The sequence below is a fragment of the Onychostruthus taczanowskii genome, unplaced genomic scaffold (assembly GCF_017590055.1).
Source record: "Onychostruthus taczanowskii isolate IOZ18803 unplaced genomic scaffold, ASM1759005v1 scaffold136, whole genome shotgun sequence".
Taxonomy (NCBI): domain Eukaryota; kingdom Metazoa; phylum Chordata; class Aves; order Passeriformes; family Passeridae; genus Onychostruthus; species Onychostruthus taczanowskii.
Window position 1 is genome coordinate 883287 of NW_024498529.1, and position 23454 is coordinate 906740.

Here is a 23454-nt window from a genome sequence, read left to right on the forward strand (position 1 = left end):
GGTGTTGGGAAAGACAGGCATTAATATGGTGGGAGAATGGAGCAAATGTGTTACAATCTGTGTGTCACAACCATGGCACTCCTCTGTTGCCAAATGCGAATTAATTAGAAAGTCAGAGGTATAGTATCTGGGATGAGTGTCAGAAAAATAGTTGAGTTTTTCAAAATAATTATGCACCCCCTCCACACCCCCAATTTTATTAATTTTAATCATGGTAGTGTTTTATCTTTAAGTGGCTGCCTCAGGTTTTATTTATTTTCCTCTTATTTTAAAACAAATGGGAGAAAGAGTGCAAAGCAAAAAGGAACAACCATCTGAGGGAAAACTGCTTCTTAAACCTTGTCTTCACTTGCTTCTATTTCTCATTTTGCTTAGCAGTGGGAAAGTATTTTCACTTCCCACCCCACTTCCCTCCCAAACCCTCATGTTTCCTCTGAGAAATTGTCTATGTGGGAAAGATTTAAACGTGAAAGTCAAGGGATGATTTTATACCAAGGTTAAATTTTAACTACCCATGTGAACACTCTTGTTTTGCTACAAGCTTTCTTTCTCCCAAATTATGTTTTTTCTTTTCCTCTTTTAAGTCTGTTTATAACACTGGAAACTGACTAAACTGAGCTGGAAAAGGTTGTACTAAAAGGAGTCAGGGACTTACAGAGTTACAGCTACATATCTAGCAGATAAAGCTTTCCTGCTCAGACAAGCCCTCACTATTTCATCTTAGCTGTTTGTTGGGTTTTTTCCCTGGGGAGATCTAAAAAGTGAAAAGAAATAATTTATTTCAATGATTTCACTTTCCAAAGTGCCATCTTTTTGTCTTCCATTTCATCTTCTTTAAAAATGAGGAAAATGGGTTAAATTCAAAATGTCCTTTTTCATTTTCCTAATGAAAGATCATCTTTTCATAAACTTTGAAGTAATATTAAATTTTGGCCTTTTCAAAGTTATTAGTTATTTAATCCCTTTAAGGGAAAGATCACTAGGTTGGCCAGAATAAAGATGATCTGCTGTAGGAAGGCTTTGTTTGTAACACTGTGCTCTGTGGGAAGGGAGAGGGGAGAAGATGCTAGAGCTGCTCATAAAGCAGGACTTTTGCCTGTACATCTGTTAAATTCATTGTGAGACCTGCAAACCTTCAAAACCTCATTAAAACTGCATCTCTCTCCAGCTGGTAATACCAACACGGGCTGTCACTTCAAAAGGGATTCAAGAAATCCTATCAGCTGATACCACTCTGGGCTGTCCTTGATGGCAAAAAGAGCTAGTGGCTGAAGTCTCCTGCAAAAGTCTTCATGGTTGTTTTGGGTTTTTTTCCTTCTGCCCTTTTTCTGGTCAAATGGAGGAGTCCAAGCAGAGCTGAGGTTTGCACAAACCCCAGGGCAGGATGGAGGCTGGTGTGCCAAGCTCCAGCCTCGTGTGATTTTTCAAAAGGGGGTGGCATACGTACCAAACAAGGATTACAAGGCTTATAATGGCCAGGCTGACAGGACCTTATTTATGGAGCCTGCTGCTGCTCCCAGGCCCAGCCTTTGCATTCAGCCAGTGCTGCTGCCCTCCCACAGCAGGCTCTCAAACCAGTTGCTGTAATAACCCTAAAACGGTTTGTGTTTCACTCAATAGGCTCAGTTTCACCTGGCTATCAGGTGATGTGGCACTTTGGGACAGAGCTCCCTTCTCCTGGCACCAGCCCCAAATGTGGCTCACAGCTCTCTGTAAACTCAGTCCCTCCACTAACACAGATGTTGCTGCTATTGCTCTGTCTTTGTTGACAGAGAGATGTATGAGATGGTTTCTGTCTTCTCTGCTGTAAAGAAGGAAAAAAAAAAGATCACATTTCCACGTGATCAGCTGTGGTTCTTCTCATAAGGAGAGTGAACTCAGTCGTGCCTAGAAGTGATGGGGAAGCTGCACCGTTGCCCAGCAGATGAGAGGCTGGCTGGGTCTGGGTGTGCAGTCCACCTCTTTCCCCCTTAGGCACTTCCAGAAGTGCTAAAAACCGGCCAACTGAGCTGTTCTCCCTCCTTCACCTCTGCTTGTTTTGTAAAGCCAGTCCTAAAGCTCTCGCCAAAAAGCAAATAACAGTTGAATCCCGGTGCCTTTCTGTGTGGTAGAAGCCAAGAGGCTGTTGACTGATGGGGGAAAGGAAGGAAATTTACAGCCAGAGCCCTCTCACCAGTTTCTCTTCCCAGATGTTTTTCTTTCGATGTTTGTTTTACTTTGGCAATTGACTAAACAAATTGCTGTCTGAGTGGTGCAGCTGATGGAGTCTGGTTTCCTTCAGGTTTTTCTGCAGTTCCCTTTCTTCTGACTTTATGATCTCAGCTTCATTATCTGCCAGATTTCCCATGGGGAAGGGCAGCGAGGAGCTGAGCAGGGCTGTTTTTGGCTTTTGTTTCCCTCAGTGGGGACATTGTTTTGAATCTGTCCTTTAGCAAACTTCTAGTTCTCAAAAAAATCTTGACCTAACATAATTTTCAAGGCATCCATAAGATCCCTCCCCCTGCAAATGCTCTAAACTCGCTAATAATGGGATCAGGCATTTCTAGCTGGGGAGAGGACAGGGTTCTTGGAGGGGACAGTCTGCAATTGCACAAGTTTTGTTTCCTCATAGCACCGAGGTGGAAGTCAGTCCCTGGAAGCCTGTTTTGTAAAAAGGCCACTTGTTTTCTGCATCCCTTGGAGCTGTCTGGGTGAGCTGCTCCTGCTATTGCTGAAAGCACTTGAGCAGAATAAAAATCCATATCCTCAGCAAAGCACTTGAGGCTGGGCTGCCTTAGTTGCAAAGGAGCAACAAAAAGAGGGGAAGAAAGCATGGTATTACTTTAAAATAAAGGACTTTCTATGATAGTTAATGTAGTGCTTATGTTCACTCTTGACTTGACAATGTTTACAGCTTCCTTTCCAATGGGTTGCCCTGAATTGTGTGAGTGGGATTCAGTTTCTGCCTCTATTTTTTTCAGTTTCTGCCAATTGTCCTTTTGTAGGTGAAGTTAAATGTTGTCCAGAAAACCACAGCCCAGGGAAAGTGTTGTCCTGTGTGTGAAAGCAATGACTGAGGCCTCTACAGAGAGGCAGCTGTGACTCTGCTTTCATTTCTTTCAGGAATTATATGACTTATCAGTGATGAAGACAGATCTTTGATAGGGGATTGAAAGTAATCCCTAAATATTTAATATGTGAGCATTAAAGACAACTAATTTGTCAGATTTTAGAGTGGGTTTAGACTTGCTCCAAGGACCTGGTAAATGTGTGCATGACTCATGTTGAGGTGCTGCAGGGTTTTTATGGAGGCTTATCAGTATAATAGGGAGAAAAAAAAGGAGGGTGCATAGGCAGCTCTTGAAGTTTTGAGTGAGTTTAACAGAGGGAAAGTGCGGGAGCTATAAATTATATTGAACTTGGAGGATAGAGAAAATGAAACCCATTTAGTTTGTATAGATGCCTTGAGCCTGAAATGAAATTATGCATGAAACAATGCAAAAAGCCTTGAGCTGAGCTTTGTAGCTGCTCTTATAAAAGACAGCAGAGGTTTCTGTGTTTTCACAGCCAGGCCTCAACAGCAGGTTTTGGTGCTGTAATAAGGCATTTGATAAACTAGCTAAGCTTTTAGGAAAAGTTCAAGTTCTCTTCTTGCAGTCCTTCAGAGCTTCTGCAAACTAAATTATCTATTTAAAGTCCTAGCTCTGGATGCAGAAGCCTTACTTCAGGCACTTATTTCTGCAAATATTAGTCTGGCTATTTTTTTTTTGTTTGTTTGTTTATTTGTTTGTTTTCCCGAGGCTGTTGTGCCTGGATGCTTTTATTTGCATACACAATGTATGTTCTTGCAACAGCCCCTGCTCTGGAAGTTGCCAGGGTAACAGCTTTGTCTGTTTCCTTTTGAAAGCAGGATGAGAGTGGCACCTCGACCTCCTGGCTGGGTGCTGCGCTGGGAGCCAGCAGAGCTGGGTTCCATCCTGCCTCGGCTGCTGGCATCTGCCTTTGCCTGAGGTACCCTTGGCAGGAACCAGCAAAGCATTTCAGTGCTTTTATTTATTTATTTATTATTTATTTGTTTGTGTGCCTGTTGTTGGGCAGCCACCCAGTCCCTGCCTAGCAACCTCTGGCATCCACAACATTTACTTAAAGGACTCTTCCAATATCCAAGGGCTTTCCTCACACGTCGCTGGCAAACCCTGATCCCAATTCCCCTTCCCACATCCCAGAGGGACTTCGGGCCTCCCTGCTTCCCCCAAATTCCTCTGTAGCTCCTGCCATTTGCCTCTTGGTGTCTCCACTTCCTTTCTGACCCCAGGTTTGCCCTGCTGACTTCAGGAGTGGCTGTCACTGTGGTCTTACCTCTGTTAATCTGTAATTGCCACCAAGCTGGTGGGCAAATGTTGACACTTTTCAGGACCAGCTGCTTGGAGAAAGGAATCTCAGGACGGCTCTTCTGTTACGGAAATTCACAAATGTTTTGTCTTTTTGTTTCTACCACTTTCCTATTTCTCAAATATGCCTGTGCATGTCAAAACAGAGATGAGCACCTTGCATTAAATAAATTAGCTTAATACAGCTTGACATCACTATCTTTAGCTCATCCACTGAAAACACCTAAAGAGAAGGGTTGGTCTTGTTTTTGCTAGGATTTGCATTTTTTGTTGGTTTGTTTTTTGGGGTTTTGGTTGGTTTTTTTTTTTTTGGTTTTTTTTTTTTTTTGTTTTGTTTTTGTTTTTTGGTGTTTTTTTTTGATGGTTGGTTGATTGTTGTTTTTTAAAGGAGAAATGTTTTAAGCTCACCCTGCAGACCAGTGGCAGAGCAGGACCATAGGCAGGTCTCCTGAGCTCCCTCTGATTCCACTCCTCGATGGATCGGCCTCTCGCACTTCTCTGGCTTTGAGTCTGAGAGAAGTTTGGGCTGTTTAGCTGGAAAAAGAAGGTTGTGTGGAGACCTCACAGCACCTTCCAGGATCTGAAGGGACCCACAAGGAAGATGGAGAAGGACTCTCCATCAGGAGGTGGAATGACAGGACAAGGAGTAATGGGTACAAATTCAAAGAGGGGGAATTTGGGCCAGATGTATGGAAGAAATTCTTCTCTGTGAGGGTGGTGAGGCCCTGGCACAAATCTCCCTGAGAAGCTTCCTATCCCTGGAAGTGTCCAAGGCCAGTTTGGACAGGGCTCTGAGCAAGCTGGGATAGTGGAAGGCGTCCCTGCCCATGACAGAGAGGAGTGGAATGAGATGATTTTTAAAGTCCCTTCCAACCCAGGCCATCTTGAGTTTGTGGGACTGGGCAACTGAAAAAAGCCATTTATCTCCCAGCTCCGTTTCTCTGTGTCTGCCAAGTGATAGCTGGGGGGAAGAGGAGCCCAGCCCTCATGATGCCCATTTGGTCTATGACTGACAGATTTATGATAGGCTGCAGTTTCCTCTGTTTGTCCGGCAGCGAGTGGCAGATCCGGGCAATTGTGTGCCGGCCTCTCCCAATGGAGAGCACTTCCAGCTGGATCCAGGGCACAGGAAATGATCTAGCAAAAGCCTTTTGGTGACAATTAACAGAATACCTCCTGATAACTTTTTTTTGTCCTCTCCCTCAGAATGTTTTTACAGCAAGCCCTAAGTGGCAGTGGAGATGCATTGGAGATGGGTGGTCACAAATATTTGATGAGTGTGTCATGGATAAGGTTTATTTCTGTTGAAAGTATGATTATTTTTTTAATCTACACCTCCTTAGTATTTCTGTTACTTGATGACCCAAGCAACATAAAAATTTATTTTTCTTCTGAGATGGTCAAGCCCTAAAACCCAGCCCAATTTGGCCTTAAGCAAGGAAGAGTTATTGTAAACTGCTTGTTTTGCCAGGAATAGCAAGGGGCTCGAGTTCTGGGGTCACCAAAGTAGTGTCAGTTTGGGAGAATATGCTTAAACCCCCTCCTCCCCCCAGTTTCTGTAATGCATTCCTGTGTGTGGCATCTCTCTTGAGGGAAAATGAAATATTTATTTGTGGTTGCATGGGATTATTTGTGTAGGAAATAATGCAGGAAGGAAGGAAAGGAAGGAAAATACTGGTGTGGGGTGTTCTCCCTCAGAAATCTTTTAAGAGTTGCCTTAGATGGAATGATGTTTGAAACCAAATACCTTTCCTTAAAGCTTCATGATCTTCAGATATGAGGTTTTGTTTTTTACCATGGGTGAAAAAACAGAACCAGAAATCCTTGGTATTCATTGTTCTTATAGAAAAAGAGGAGGAAAACAAATTAAGAGCTGATACACATGGGGATTAACCAGCTCTGTTTTCAGTAGATAAATTACAGCTCAGAAAATTAAATTTGAAGTGACATGAATATTTGTCCTTGGGAATTTGACACCTGTAAGCAAAAACCACTCTGTTTTGAGAGCTTAAGGTGCTGCTGTAGGCTTTGTGCTGGATTTATGCTTGAAGACTTCTTTTCTCCAGCAACTTTTATTGCACTGAGTCTCCAAACTGGGGTTTACTGGAGAAAGGCAACAGAGAATGAAGCTGGTATTGTAAGAGGGGTCAGGTTTTTCTGCTGGGTTGTTCATGTTGTATGGGGCTCTTGCAATGAATTGCTACGTGGGAAAATGTCCTTTCCTTGCCTGAGCAGTGAGCAGTGCACAGGCAATCTGCTTTTATCTGCTGTGCAGCTGGTTTGAATACTGACAGCTCAGACCTTTTGATCTGCCACAGCCTGGCTGCTGGTTTTGCCTCTGCAGGAGCAAGCCCAGGAGCAGAGTGGAGAAGGAAAACTGCAGTGGTCAGAGGATGGAAAACAGGCAAGTGATGAGACCATGGAAAATACAGTAAGTGTAGGAAAAATAGACAGTCTGGAAGAGTCAAACATTGCAGTGGTACAGGAGAGGCCGTGTCTTCATCTGTACTTCTCTGACTTCTGTCCAGAGGTAGCTTGGGCTTCAGCTAGAAAAGAGTGTTTCCTTTGTAAGCATGCAGAGATTTCAGTAATACTGGGGAGCAAAACACCTTGTAAGAGGAAGCTAGTTTTTGAACTTCAGAAGTCATCTTATAAGAATTTCCTTTTTTCTTTTACAAAAGTTCCTGTGCTCCTGTTTCCTTCCCCCACCTCCATACTGGCAGGTGAAGAAGGGCTGGAGTCTTGCTTGTTTTGTTGACTGCATTTTTGGTTTTGAATGAAAGAGTCTGTATAAATCTATCTGTGTCTCCTTGATATGCATTAGTGTTGGCCCCACAGCAGGCAAGGTGAGCACAGCAGCTCTGCCTCACCAGCACACAACAGGCATGTGAAAAAAATCAAGAGGAAATCTCTACCTTGAATCGAGGCATGAAAGCAATTGTTCCCTCTGAGTGTGGTGAGGCCCTGGCACAGGTTACAGAGCAGCTGTGGCTGCCCCTCGATATCTGGAAGTGTCCAAGGCCAGGCTGAACAGGGCTCTGAGCAAGCTGGGATAGTGGAAGATGTCCCTGCCCATGGCAGGGGGATAGAACTGGATGATCTTTAAGATCCCTTCCCAACCTAAATTATTCTACGATTCTATGTAAATCCTAAATACTTCCACTAGACCCAACTGCTGCTGGGCAGGCACTGGGGACTGTAAACCCCTGCTACCTCAAAACCAGGGACTCTGTGATCTCCTGGGGATAACTGGAGATGAAGCAGGTCTGCAAATGACTGTGTGCAGCAAGGCTGGTCCAGGCACTGCTCACAGGATGAAATGATTCTGAAAATGATGTTTCAGCTCACAACTTTGAAGAGAACCTGCTGGTGGGTGAGGGAAGGGCTGCTCCTGACTCAAGTCAGAAACCCCAATTCCCTCAATCCCCCTTTTGCAGCACTGGCTTTCAAGAGCTGTGCTTATTGAGGGGCTGCTCTGAGATGGGATAACCACACTGTTTTTTATTTCATCACCTCTTTTTTAAAGGAGGCTGACAATGTCTTGTCCTCACTCTTGGCTTGGTGGAAGAAGGAAGCTGAAAGAAGGAGGTGATCTGGCAAAGCCAACAGCTGCTTGAAGTGCTCCAGGCCTGTCTATGCACATCCTTGCTCCTGAATTCCTAGGGTTTTCAGAGCAGGTAGCCAGAATGCTGAAAAAGCTTTCTCTTTAATCGCTTGATCTCCACTGTGTGTTTTTGCCAGTGCAGGTAAAACAGAGGTGCATTCTCCACTACCAGTGTTTCCACTAGGGTAAACAGGAGAGTCTCGGTAATTACTGAGAACGACCTGAGCAAAACATCTTGTCTCTACAGCTGGCTCCTGGGACACAGGAGAGAGCAGGGCAGGCACACTTGACCTGCCAGGTATCACCAGTGTCTCTCTCTAGTCAAACACAAAGAAATGACATTAATTCATTCTTTTCTCTGGCTAAATTCCAACTCAAATGTGAGGGGAAGTTTTGTCTGACAGGTTTGCTGGGAGTGGTGATGGGGGTTGCTGTGCTTTCAGAGATCCATTTGGTACACACATCCTAAATTCATGAGGTGGTCCTCCCCAGGCTGCAGCTTTGCTTCAGGAGCTGGCACACCACAGCCCTTGGCATCATTTCAGCTCTCACTTGTGGTGTTACAGAAAATTATGAGATGTTCCAGTGTTTGCTCAGGTCCAACCCTTGGAATAGGACACCATCTTTAATAACCTCCAGAGAAAGCTCCGCTATTTTATTTTCTCAATTTTAGTTTTAAGCAAAGAGACAACCCAGCTGAAAAGCAAGAGGATGACATGATATTAAGGAGTGGAACTTGGTATGCAGGTTACAAACCAGTCTGAATCCCACTGCACAAAAATGTTCAACAATACTGCAGAGCCTGACTACTTCCTCCCAGGCTTCATCTGGGACTGAGGACAAATCCCCAGGAGAATTCTGTCCATTAATAGCAAAAGACTCTCCCTCCATGTGTGTGTGTATATATATACGTGTGTGTGTATATATATGTATGTATGTATATCTATATCTATCTATATATATCTATATCTATCTATCTATATACATCTGTCTATATCTATATCCCCTCACTTTACAAGCTGCATACCAAATTGTTGTAAACTTATAAACTTGAACTTTCTAAACAAGTTAAATGGAACTAGGACCAGAAATACTAAAACCAGATAAAGTTTGGCCATTTTTTTTCAGTAGTGACAGGAATGCAAGAATGAGGACACCTGGAGATTCACCTGGCTCAGAATCCTCTCCCCCAGAACTGGCCAGGGATAGGAGCCTGAGGAGAGACGAGAACAAGGTACATGTGCAGTGACAAATCCTCCAGACAATTCAGGGAATCCACAAACTGGATAAGGTGTCTCTGCTCCCCCCATGACGTTCTATAAGCTTTGTCAGTTTCTTGGGGGAAGGAGCCAGGTGGATGTGCTGCCTGTTGAGCCTTTGGTTTGTTCTCTGAGTGGTTCCTCTCTGTGGATTCACTTTGCACCTCTGAGTTGCATTATCAGAGATGTATAAGCATCAGTCCCTGGAGACCATCCACATGTCAATGCTGGTATGGCAGACTGCTGGAGAATGACTGTGCACTTAATGTTGTGGGTTTTATTGTTATGGAGGGGGTTTTTTTGCTTATTTACTTGCTCGGTTTTTTAATGGAAGTTGGTTTTATCATGAGCTCTGGGCCAACTTTAGGTTCATGTGGTAGAATAGAGACTCTGTCTGGTTTGCTCCTTATTTTTCTCCTGACAGGAGAAAAGTCCTAACCCTTAACATCTCCTGCACCACTTTGTTGCTGAGCACTGGGACTATCCTTTTGGCTAGGACAGGATATTCCCCCTCTTCCAAGGGTTTAGCTGGCTGCAGCCTAGGAGAGCTCCCCAGCAGGAGTGATTTGAGGAAAGGCAAGAAGAAACATCATCTGTCTCATCCCCCCAGGACAAACATGATTTGGAGTAGTTTCCTGTTTCTAGACACCTCAGCTAGTGTAATTTTGGGCTGGTCAGAGACAGAGTAGTTTTGGGGAGCTGGAAAGGAGGAGGGAGCTTAATTTTTAGGTAGTGCTTGGATCTGCAAGAGGTTTCCTATATATGTCCGTGTATGTAGGATTCTCATCTGTTGAGCAGGTAGCAAATAAAGGTAATTGAGCATGAGGAATGCAATTATTTTGACTTTGTCTGCATTAGGAATATTCTCCAGCTGGGAGTTCAAGATTTCTTTTTCTCTATCTTCTCCCATGCTTGAGACCAGGTGGTTTTGGATGGATGAGGCAGCAAATTTGAGGCAGAGGCTGGAAGCTGACTCCACAAATGCAGTGCTCAAGGTGTTTGGTGAAGCAGGGGAGACTAAATTACCACAGAGCTTATTTACCATCTTAACTGGCCATATCTTAGAGGACGTGCAGCTATTAGAAACAAATGTTTTTGAACCATCCTCAATAAATGCTGTAAAGTAAGCGGCACAAGCCAAATTATTTTCCACTCCAAGCCATATTTGCTTCCCTTTTTTTCCTGTCTCTAATCCAAGCCATAACTAGTAATGCCTCCCTCTCCCAAACAGCTGTCACATAAGTGTAATATTTAAGCTTGTTGCAGAGCAGTCACAACTTGCCTATCCTACCTGCCATCACCTCCCTGCAGGTTTGGAGCTGTTGTCTTACCTCCAGTACTCCTGGGAGGAAGCACTGAAGTTGCTCCTTTGTGGATGTGGAATTTTCATGGTTCTGCATGTCCAGGAGCAAGGACCTGTGCTGTGGAGCTGGTGGGTTGGGATGGAAAAGTGAGTGCCAGCAGTGTAACTGTCAGTTTATTTGTGGGTTTGTTGCATCTCACTGTGAAGGTGAAGCAATGATGACTTGTGGAACATCACAATAGTTCTGCCCTTGGTTTCATGCATGCAGATTTGGGAGGGAAGAGAAAAAAAAAAAAACCCTGCACAAAACACTTTCATATCAGTAAACACAAAATATTGTGCAAAAGGCTAAAGTTGAACTTCTGTTTTCGAGACTGGAGGGATCTTCAGGCATCACAATACTCCTGGGGAGGATTGTGTGTGATAATAAAAAATAAATTAGGAACCTCATGTTGGGGCAATTACTCTCCCCATCTTGGGTAAATTTTAGTTCAAGCCCTTCATAGTGCTGTTACAAAGCATAATTATATGACTTGAGGTGTTGTTAGATAGATGCAAATCTTCTGGGTATGCTATCTCTCTATTTAATCAGTTATTTGTTTGCCATTTGGGTACAGAAACTACTTTGTTTAAAAATTAGCTGAATACACTTCTACTAACAGCACCAGTGGGAAATAATGAAAAGTAGCTGATTTACTAGTAGTAAAGAGTATCCAAGAGCTCCCTGGTGCATCTCATTTACTCTGAGATTTATGCAATACACAGTCAGCTAATTCCACACACAAGCAAGCCATGCATAGCTCCTTGTGTTCTCTGTTTATGCCCATTTATCTTTAACTTTGTTAGAACCACAAAGTTGCCTCCTTTATTTGCTGGGTGTTCCCTTTCATTTGAATCATACTTTTAATTTTTTGTGGATATCTCTTTGCTGTTAGCATTGTTGTGTGTTGTGTGCTACACTGGTACTTTTCTGGAAATGGGTTGTAAAAATTTTGCAGCAAGTTCATAGATTTTGTTCAGGGAATACAGATCATCCTTGTTGCAGCAGTGAACTGATGTGTGATGATGTGGAGTTCATCAGCAGCAGAGGCTGCACACATGTGGGAGTCTGGGATAGAGCAGTGGGCACCACATCCAGGTGAGAAACTTGAATAAAAGCCCACTGAAAATGGGGCACGTTTTTCTGTACTTCAGGGGCTGAACAATATGTGCACTGATTTTTCCTTATTCTTTCACAGCCCTCACCTGAAGTCACATGTAAAGGTGAAATTGCTGCCTGGTGCATGTGGGATGTGCATCGTGCTGAGGTCCTAATGACCAGTAAGGGCTCTTAGGGAGAAGAATAAATATTAACTGTGAAGAACAAATGCCAGTTATTAGTTTGGCATCTGAACGAAAGCAAATCCTTTCTCTGCAGAGTAATGTGTGCTTTCCTTTTAGAGGGAGATGAGTGATGGGTACCTGCCAAAAAGCAGCAAACACTGCCCTTCCCAAAGTCCTGCACCTCCCACCTGAAGGAGATCACTCTGCCATGTGTGAGATAGCCTTTCAGTAGGGCTTGTCACCTTGCAACAATAAACCCTATCAACTTAAGCATCAATAAAGGAATCATTCTTCCGTGCTAGCTGTGAAAATATTAATGAAAACTTGTAACACAAAATGAACCACAGCAGTCCCTCCTGGGGTTCCACACCATGTGCAGAACTTGCTAGAGGAGAATTCACCGTGGAGGAATTTCCTACGCCTGACCTGCCATATCCTGCTCCCTCTGGGCTCTCTGCCTCCACTTCTGTGGAGCTTCTGAGCAGTTGTTTTGATGAACAGATACTGCCGCTGATAGTGATGATCTATGGTTAGAACTCTGTTAATCTGAATTTGTCTGTAGAGGACTATACCTGTCAGTCAAGCCTGCATCGTCTTTTTGTACTGGATAGGTTTAAAACAAACATCCTATCCAAGCCGTGTTGTATCCCTGGGATTTAAAGTGTGGGATCCAGCAGATTTCCTAGTGTCAGGATTTCCTGGTGGTTTGAACACTAACTTGGGACTTGGAGACACCACTGTCCCTTTGGATTCATCACGTAAGTCTCTTTCCAAAAACATGTGAGATTCAGAGGGGAGACTCTCAGATTTAAGATTCAGATAGGAGCCTCCCAGATTTTTCAAAGGCAGATAGCCAAGTTAAGAGCCAGTATCTCACTGATCTCTGCAAGTGCTTCAGTTGGGTGACAAAATAAATAAATCTTCCTACATGCCTGCTTCTCAGTGGCTTAATTCATAAATGTCTTCCCAGATTTCTCAGTTCTTCCATTCCTCACCTGTGCTGTACCCTACTCAGGTGATTAATCCTTTGCTTTCTCATGTGGGGGTTGTCAAGATATGTTCATTAATGTGGTTTCATTAATTATTTACAGTGGGAATGGGGGATAAACCAGCTTTTCAGATGAGATGGCCAAGAGGAAACTTTTATCTCTCAAAATACACTGGAAAAGTCTTCATGCTGGGGGAGGGCTGCTTTTCTCCGTGGCTTCCAAAATCCCCTGTGCACACAGTTCATGGCTCATGTGCATGATCCAGGGACTGGAAAGAGGAATGAAGACATCAGGAAGCAGCAGCAGGCAGACACGACTGTCCCTGCCAGGGAAGGATGGAGTGGCCTTGTGGCTCTTGCAAAGATTAAAAATAGGAGGTACAGGGGTGATGGGGAGGAAGAGCTGAGTGAGGAATAAATGAGAGCTTGGCAGCATGTTCTGGGAGCAGGAGTGGGCTCATCCCAGCATGGGAATGCTGCAGGAATGGTGCCTTGCTGATGCTTTTCTCTGTCACAAAAATGGCACTGAGGGCCAACCACATCCTCTGTCCCCTTCCCCGTCCTTGAGAGGGGTTCAGCATTGTCCTCATGGAAGCATTTGCCTGTTCCCCTTTTGCTCTACCAGCCAGCTGCCAGGGAGTCAGATCAGGGGATTTCTACAGCCTCTGGTTGCCATGGAAGTGTTTTTCTTGTCAGAAACCAAACTGTACCATGAGAGGAAAATTGACAGAAATCAGCATTTTCCCCCCTTTTTGCCTTTGCACCCTCATTTTCACATTAATAATCTCTCTAATTAACTTGTGGGTGAGTGCCCTCCAGTCTGCCCTGATGTGATCCAGTCCTGTACCTCGTGAGCCTGTTCCTGGTGCTTGCATCTGTTGAATAAGGAGTGTGCACCAGGCAGGATGTCTCTGGTCAGTGTTTTTGTGTCCCTGTCACTAAAGAGGTGGCAGTTCCCAGCCTGGTTGTGAAACAGAGATGCTGATTGTGCTGATGTCAGAGGGCAGGCATCACTTTTATGTTACCCATCTGTTTTTAACCAGCACCTTAATACCTCTGCAGATCACTCAGGAGACAACATCAAGTGTAGAGCTAAAGGAATCTATGTGCATTTTAGATGCTGGGCTTTACTAGCTATCTCCAGCAGTTTTTTTGCTGTGACATGGTAACAATATACATTTCTTCTGTTCTTTTAAAGCAAAATCCAGTTTCACTGGTAAAATAATTAAGCTGCTGCTAACTTATCCTTTCTTGGATTGACAAAATAGAAATGGTGGGTGATGGTTCTGCTTTTTTAATGTACTCATTTGTGGTTAGCGATGGATTAATATCTAATATTAATTATATTATAATAAATATTAAATAATATTAATTAGATTATAATAAAATCTAATTTCCTAAACACATTCATATTTCTAACTTCCGCTGCTGCAGAGATGCAAAATATCTTGCAAGAGCTGCTGAGAAACAGGAGGTTATTTCACTGATTTAGGTGAAGTCCACTGAAACAGGGATTTATTTCATCAAGTATCCACATCACAGATCTATTTAAACCCTGTGATGCCAGAGGATATGAAATTGCATGTCTCAGCTTTTCAGGATTCAGCTGTTCTGCTAACTTTTATTGTGCTTAAGGAAGATACCCAAATGAGGAACATATTTAAAAACTACCCACAAAATAAATGCAAACAAAACCCCCCCAGCTCTCAGGGACAAGGCACGCACAAGGCAGTCTTTTTTCTGACTCACGTCTTACAACTTTAATACAATGTTAAATACTGGTAGGGGACAGAGGCAAATGCACAAGGCATTCCTAAATAAAAAAGCAAATCAGGTATTTCCATGTCATTAGTATGCAGCGTTTTTGGGTTTTTTTTTTTTTTTCTTTTTTTTTTTTTTTTTTTTTTTAAGTTCTGGCTAAATTTAGCAGTTCAGCATTCAGCATACCTTTAGATAAGATTTTTGTTTCAACCCACTGCATTCTGGATGGGCAGGAGGAGAGAGACACCAGTCTCGGGAATCCAAATGTGCTGTAATGTTTTGATGATTTTCACAATTCCATATTAATTTATTTAAAAAAACCCAATTATTTTTCTCCTTTCTTATTGTTACTCAAGCTCTCATTTCCTGGTCACAGCTGGGCTGAGATGGCAGAAATCCTTTGAGAACATCTCCCATATAGGGCACTTCCTTCAACTAAACATAAAATCAGTTTGAAATAAAGGTGGTGTGAACTTCATCTTGGTCCATATTTGCCATCAAAGACACTTTCTGTCTACTTGGAATCACAGCCCAGTCATTTGGCTGCGCTAATTAAATAATTCCATAGTGTCCTGGAAAGTAATCTGCATTTGGGAGACGTAAAAGTAGAAATGAAGTGGGAAAGAGCCAGCACTGATCAGAGGTGAGGGCATGCAAAGCTGAGACAGGCAAAGAGGATTTCTTGGACCTCCCCATCCAAACCATCTCTTGACACAGTGGCCAATAGAATTCCTGATCTCTAATTTTCCCTTCCAAATACATTTATGAGAAATATCAGTTCTTGGGGTGAGAGAGAGGAGTGACGGCTTTAAATGGGCTTGAACGACTCCAGACCTCCCTAAGTTACTTCTCTGGAAATGTAGTGCCAACTACCTGAAGCCTGTTGACTTGCATTCCCCTCCCTAAAATGGTATTTTCAGTTTATTTTACCCATTTGAAAGCTAGAATGGGCCTGAGGTGAAGATATGTGGCCCTTGCTCTCATGAGGGAAGACCGGCTGTCCTGAAAAAAGCTGTTTTTCCAGATGTTTCCTTGCCTGAACATGGACCAGAAAGAGAAATACACTTCATCCCAAGATTAGAAATGCTGGTGTGGCCAAGGAAGGATGGGCCTGGTGGCAGCTTCTTGACCAAAACTAATCACAATTTCCCCACCCCAACCCCCACCCCAGTAATATTTAAAGTTATAGATAAAAATTGATCCAGCCAATTAGATCAAAAATAAAAATTAAATTTATTTGGTACCGATATACAGTCCTGACCGCCAACAATCAAGAAGTAGTGCCAACCCCGGGATCGGAGTGGGTGAGCTATGGTCCGGCCTCTATTCCACCGAATCCCCCTGCTCACCATCGAGGCCTCGCAGAGTTCGATTTTTATACTCTTTTTCTTGCCCTCAGTGGAGTCCCTTTGTCCCCTCCTGGAGTCCTCCATATTCATGCAGTGTCTGTTCTCTGTCCTGCGCTGGACAAAGCCATGTCTGGGAAATGATGTGTATCAGACCCCAGTTCCTGGAATCCTTCATTCAGATGTATGTCCTTGATGGTCCTGTCTGTCTGAGGTGGACATCTTCATGGGCCATCATCGCTGGGCATTTTCTTAAAAAAAAAAAAAAAAAAAGCTGTCCACAGCCTTCTTTTTTTCACTCTAAACATGGCCAGTATGCTGGTGAAAGGAGACAATTCTGGCAAAAAAAAAAAAAAAAAAAAAAAAAAGCTGTTTTTATTTTGAAAAACCTTTTCAAAACACCAAAAGCACAGGCCTTTTTAAGCAGCCCTGAAGTGTAAAGCTTCCACATGTTTGAAGCATCTTTCCTGAGGAAATTAGGAAAAGTGGCGAGGTATTCCTCACGTATGTTTTCTGTTAGAAATATGGTCAGTAATTCGTGGAGACAAAAGATGTATAAAGTATATAGATATAAACGAAACCGCTTGTACACAGGGTGGGGGTTGGGGGGCGGAATTTCTATCCCCAGGATGGCGAAGCCGCGGCAGATGGGCAAGGAGGCACCACAACATTTGTATTCGAAGAGAACTTCGGCTGCACGGCACATATCTGAGATAACCGGAGCCATCAACACCTGCCGTCTGAATGCCCGATTCCAGGAACCGGGGAAACGCATTGACCAATTCCCGGACGAAGGCTTTGTGCAGTCTGGTCCGAAGAAAAGACTAAACATGAATATGAAAACCTCGAAAAGGAGACAAAGGGACTCTGCCGCGGGCAAATTAAAACGTATAAGAACCACGACCTCGGAATAGCCGGGGTGGACGAGGGGGATTTGGTGCGATAGAGGCCAGATCTACGTGCACCCAGCTCACCTCCCGGGGGTGTTACGCTGTCGGATTGATTGGTGGCTGTCGGGACTGTATTACGGTCGCAAAATAAATCCTTACTTTAATTTTTTTATTAATATTGGCTATTTTTCATTTTCATTTATAACACTTTCCAAGCTCCATGTCTGCAAATAAACTGCAGCCATAGAGAAATTACAGATATTTTTCACTTCTTTAGTTAGTTGCTAACAATTGCCACTTTATCCAGCTTGGAAACACAGCTGCATTTTTTTTTTTTTAGACCTCTTACTAGAATTGTTGCTTTTCTTAGACTTTACTGTGGGAATTTTTGCAAAACATTCTCAATTTTGGAGTTTTTGAAAAAAAAAGGCAACATTGAGTTTATGTAGAATATTGCTTACATGGTTTAAAATATATTTATTTTAAATAACTCCTGTATACTGCTGATGCTATATCGACACTGTAGCCGCTGGCATTGCGTCAGCCAGTATTAATGACACCACTCAAAACACAATTGCCTTTTAATTACTCTGTCACTGTCCTCTACAGGAGGCTTTCCCCCCACTTTTATGGCAATGATTCACTTTCCCCCCCTGTGTTTTCAGGTTTCCGAAGTCTCAGGACAGCTGGCAAAAGAGAAAATTCAAACAAGGTAAGTGCCCCTTTCTGCCTTTGGTAGGGAAAGGCTTCGTTTTGAAGCAGCCAAGCAGCACAGGAGCGCCAGGAGACACTGGCTGATTAACAAGCCTGTGGGGGATGGCAGGGAGAGCTGCAAAGTTGGAAGCAAACCGCTGGCACTTGCTCCCTGCAGGAATAGTGAGTTCATTTTTGTATGCTTCCTGATGCTCGCTCTGTGGTTGGGAGCTGATAGAAGGCAACGCTTCAACTTCCTGAACCCTCTAAATAAAGCATCCTTTCTGCAGGGGTTGGTTTGCTTGTGGTTGTGTTTTTTGGTTTTTTTTTTTTTTTTTTTTTTTTCCCCAGAGCTGTGGTTGTGTTTTTTGTTTTTTTTTGGTTTTTTTTTCCCCAGAGAAAGGCACATTGTGCTTTCTGCTTTGGTTGAATTTTTGTGTTTGGCTCTTTGAATGGACAGCTTTGGTGGTGGAACAGTTGGAAACTGATTCCAGAGAGGCTCAAGTGTATGACAGGGGGAAATATCTTCAGTGGAATGGCTTGGAGCTGCTCTCAGTAGTTTATTTACATAGCTGCTGTGTCGTGCCACAGCTACAAGGGTGGCTAAGCTTCCTCTTTAATCTAAACTCCTTTTACTTAAGGTATTAATTCACAAATAGCTTCAGTTTTCTTTATTTCTAGGTTTGTTTCTTTCAAGAAATTATTACAGCAAGGCAGTGATTATTTAAATACTTGAATTAATAGGTATATTAGCTCTTGCAAATTCAGAAGTAGCAAAGAGCAAGTCAGACAGCCCCTGTCTGTTCATTCACACCACAATGTGACCCAGTGTGCCTGGACAGTGAGGATGCAAAGCTCACACCTATTTCCTAGTAAAACCCCCAAGAGGTCATCAGCAAGAGGTGTTCATTTTCTAATGTTAAGAAAAATGTGTTTCCCTCCAAGGGAAAGTCCTTTACAAGACGAGGTGTTAGGAATTGAGCTGGAATTTCCTGTTTCTACCTAAGCCAGGTAGAATGAAGTCAGTAAACCAGCACTGAATGCTCCATATTCTGGTTTTCTCATTATTCTCAACCAAGTAATGACGCTTATTTTGCATGATTCACTGCTTTATCATGTTACTAAATCACATTTATCTCCGTCAGGCCTCTCTTTCCTGGGGTTGGTGTAATTTTTTTTAAACCAAATGTTTGATATTTTGTATGTCTCCAATACCAACATATTGTTTGAAACAAGGCCAGAAAGAGTTACTCCCACAAGGAGAAAAAAGGCAAAATGAGTCCCCACAGCTGGCTATCTCAAGAAATCAGCTCCTGCTCTGACGTTTGCTACAGGCAAAGTAAAACAAAGCTCCACCAGCAGTAAATCAATTCCTGTGTGTGGGAACTGTCAAAATGAGCTGTTCTGGAGCTCTCTGATCCAACCCGTGGGCCAAGTCACGCTGATTTTATACATCCCAGTGTTTTGAAATGCCATTGTGCTCAGGGAAGAGCTTGGCTGGCTCAAATATGAATATCCACAAGGTAATGGGTGTCTTCAGCTGCTGTGGGAAGCTTCATTGGGTGCCTTGAAAAACCAGGCCTTCCTCCAGTAAGCTGCTAATTGTGCATTGCTTGAGATAAGTTTATTAAATATACTCCAGCTACAGATGGGCTTTAAAATCAGAGTTGGATTTTAAATATAAAAATGTCTGGAATGGTTTGTTTGTTCACTTTGAATCCAAATTTTCATATAGCTTCATGCTAAAGCTCTGGGGTGCCTGCCTGGATTTTGGCCTGCTCCCATCTACATCTATTGTATAAAAACAGTTAAAGGCATTCTTCTCTTCTCCTTTTCCCCTGCAGCTGGAAGGCACTATACTCTGCTCTCAAGAAAACAAACATCAGTGCTGCCTGTTGTATAAGCCTCTGGTTGGTTCAATTTTCTTCTCTGGAGTGGCCCATATATCTGCAACTTCATCCAACAGGGAGGCTGTGTAGGTGCAAGATTAAAATCTTTCCAATCAGACAATTTTCAAATGCATAAAAAGCTCAGCTTCTGTCAGGAGCCTCCCCTGTTTAGACAAGGTGAGCAGGAAATTCAGACATCTTCCTAAGATGTGAGGGGTGGAAAAAGAGAAGGAATAGGATGACCTATTTAACTCAGTGAGTTTTTGGAGTCTGAGGACTCTTTAATATTGTGTATTTTCACATCTGAGGTGGATGCTGCAATGAGGTGTTTGTGTTGAACACTCTGTGGATAAGCTGCTTCTCCTCTGTGCCTCAGCACTGGAATGGACATCAAAATCTAGCACCTAGACATCAAGGTGAAATTTCCCTGCATTAAAATATAGTCAAATACTTCTATAAAGAGACTTAATGTCAGAGTACCACTGCAGGAATTGCTTGAATATTTTCTTCTCAGAAAATAAGTAATAGACCAGAAATGAGAGTTGAGAAAGGAAGACTTCCTCAGTTTAACAATGTACAGAGGAATATGTGCACCAGGGCAGTCTGTCAGCACCAGCTGATGATTCCTGCATCTGGATCCTGTTTCACAGCAAAGCCTGTATTCCCAGCTTTGGAACAAAAGATTACCAGAGAAAACTGATGGAAAACATATCCCAGTTATTGACTAAGCAGTCTCACCTTCACCATGCAGCTAACATTTTAAAAGGTAAAAAAACCTCCATATTTATCCAAATAACCCATTTGGTGTATTTCTGCTCCAGATAAATGAAACAATATTCCATTATAATCTCTGGCCCTGTTTTACCTTTTTCTAAGTAGACTTGTTATGACAAAATCTCTTTCATTTTAATTATTTTTTTCCAGATACCATCTTAATAAAATTAGCACTCAGAGAGGCATAATCATTATTTTTAATAGAAGAGAGTTAATACTTGTTAAAAATACTGGAGGATTGTCACTACTTATGTTTCCCATCTCCAAGGAGAAGAAGAGCAAGGGTTCCTCAGATCTGCTTTTCCAGGGTGATCTTCCTACCATTTTAAGATCTGGTCTCCAAAAGTGTGTAAGTGCTGGTTTATTTTCAGCATACAAATCACCTGAGATTATCAAGGTGTTTCAATGGCACAGGTTTAAAATGAAGCCTAAATACTTGACTGCCTTCGGGATGTGACTTTTTATAGGACTCATTTTTAGTTAACAGCTTTTCTGCTTGGATTGAGATTTCCAGTTCATTCCACGTTTACCACTGGAGAGCTCAAGGTGGTAAACCATGTTCAGCTGCTGGCACCATCCAGCCTGAGCCAAGATGAACAAGCCTAGAAGTGAAGGAGAATGCAGCCTGTACCTTGATTTCCTTGGGGGGGGTGGTGGAGGGGGAAGAAGCAAAGATGACTGCAAGTGTAGGACTCCTAGCAGTACCAGCTTTGCCATGGCAAGCATATGCCAAATATTTTCTAAAGTGACCCGAATTAACCTTATTGTAGCGGCAAAACCTGTGGGCCCCTTTCTCCCCATGCAGGCAGAGCTGTCAAGGACACAGCAGTCCTGCCTCACTGCTGACAACACACAGGCATGTCTCAAGTGCCAAAGGACATTTCATATGGCCCCAATAACCTGTGTTTAAGCAACAGAGCTGTCCCCTCCCCTCCTGACAGAATGGTCCCAAATGGGGCTTTGCTCCCAGGCACACCAAGGACACACAATCCTGTTGCTTGGCCAGCTTCTGAAGTTCATTCTCAGGAATAGTCCCACTGATCTAAGGCATGCCAGGATTTCATTTACTGCTGGGAAATGTGAAACCGCTCTGGTTAAAGTGTCTTAATTAGGCCATTAGAGCCTGGTATAAAATGGCTGAGATAAACAGGGTCAGGAGGGCAAAGGATATTGTCAGTGCATTGTAAAGCCTTTGCAGCTCAGCTCAAGCTGTCCAGAAACACATTTCCATGAAATAAAACACTGGAGCCCTCTGTGTGGTGGCTCCTGGAGGTCCCCTGGGTCAACGCTTTTCACATGGTCAGCACATGGGCAGGGAGCCAGAGCTTCTCTGCTCGCTGGTGCCTTGTGCTGCTTGGACTTTCAGTTTCTAATTCTGTTGTGTTTTAACTTAGTCCAGCTTTGGGGTTTGCTGAGTGTGTTTGGGGCAGTTTGAAGGGCCTCATCTTTGGTTTTCCTGTCCAAGGGCTGGTTCCTGAATGAGGGCTCTGGCACCTGTTTTCCTCATGGATTTCCAGGAAGGATTTAACAACTATGGTGACTCTAGGAGACTGAGCTGGAAGAATGTGGGGAAGTGTCAGATCTAGGGCCTATATTTGTGTGTACACAGAATCACAGGATGGATTGGGTTGGAAGAAACATCAAAGCCCACCCAGTGCCACCCCCTGCCATGGGCAGGGACACCTTCCACTATCCTGGGTTGCTCAGATCCACATCCAACGTGGGCTTGAATGCTTCCAGGGATGGAGCAACCACAGCTTCTCTGGGCACCCTGTGCCAGGGCCTCACCACCCTCACAGGGAAGAAATTACGCCTAACATCCAATCTGAACCTATCCCTTTTCAGTTTAAATACATTTTCCCTTCTCCTATCACTCCATGCCCTTGTAAAAAGTCACTCTCCAGCTTTCTTGTAAGCCCCTTTTAGGTACTGGAAGGTGCTATAAGGTTTCTCCAGAGTCTTCTTTTCCACAGGCTGAACAAATCCTGCTCTCTCAGCCTGTCTCCATAGGAGGAGTCTTTCCTAGCATTTTTGTATCCCAGTGGGTACAAAAGAAAGTAGCAAATCCAATATATTCACCATAAAAGAGCAAAAGAGGGACCTCTGGAATGGCATAACATACATCTAGGTGCTAACACCCTTTTTTTTTTTTTAAATTTGGAAACTCATAATTTCTGATCTCAAGAATTTATGCTCAGAAGTGCAATAAGGTTGGGCCTAACATCCAATCTAAACCTATCCCTTTTCAGTTTAAAGACATTTTCCCTTCTATCACTCCATGCCCTTGTAAAAAGTCACTCTCCAGCTTTCTTGTAAGCCCCTTTTAGGTACTGGAAGGTGCTATAAGGTTTCTCCAGAGTCTTCTTTCCCACAGGCTGAACAAATCCTGCTCTCTCAGCCTGTCTCCATAGGAGGAGTCTTTCCTAGCATTTTTGTATCCCAGTGGGTACAAAAGAAAGTAGCAAATCCAATATATTCACCATAAAAGAGCAAAAGAGGGACCTCTGGAATGGCATAACATACATCTAGGTGCTAACACCCTTTTTTTTTAAAATTTGGAAACTCATAATTTCTGATCTCAAGAATTTATGCTCAGAAGTGCAATAAGGTTGGAAGTTGTAGATCTGAGAGACTAAATCTAAGTGTGAAACCCTCAGCTGGTTACTCACTACTAGCAGTCTGCACACTCCTGTGACTAGATTAATATTCTTATAATATAAGAGTTAGTACTTGATCAGGCCCTTTTAATTTGTCTTTATTCCAAATTGTATTTTTTTTTTAATACAGTGGTTAACAAATACTATTAATGAGTTTGCTTGTAATTTGGAGAGCTGTCTCAGGTAACTCACACCTGAAAAATCATAAAAAATATATAGTTTGATTCTTAGAACCATTAGTGAAAATCACATTTCTGCTAAAAGAATGCACAGTATTTTTAAGAATAAGAGTCCCCTACTGAGGATAACCTTACCTTGGAACTGAACACTTCCATCCCATAAGAATAAGAGTCACCTACTGAGGATAACCTTACCTTGGAACTGAACACTTCCATCCCATACTGAATGCGTGGTTTGGTGGGTTGGTCCTTGGTTTTGGGCAGTGAGCTGAAGCAGAGTGGGTTTGTGCAGCCTCCCTCTGCACCTGTGGCCATCTGAACACTTCCATCCCATAATCCCATAATCCCACTTCCATCCCCACTTCCATCCCCACTGAAGCATTCTGCTTCAGTGAACTGAAGCAGAGTGGGTTTGTGC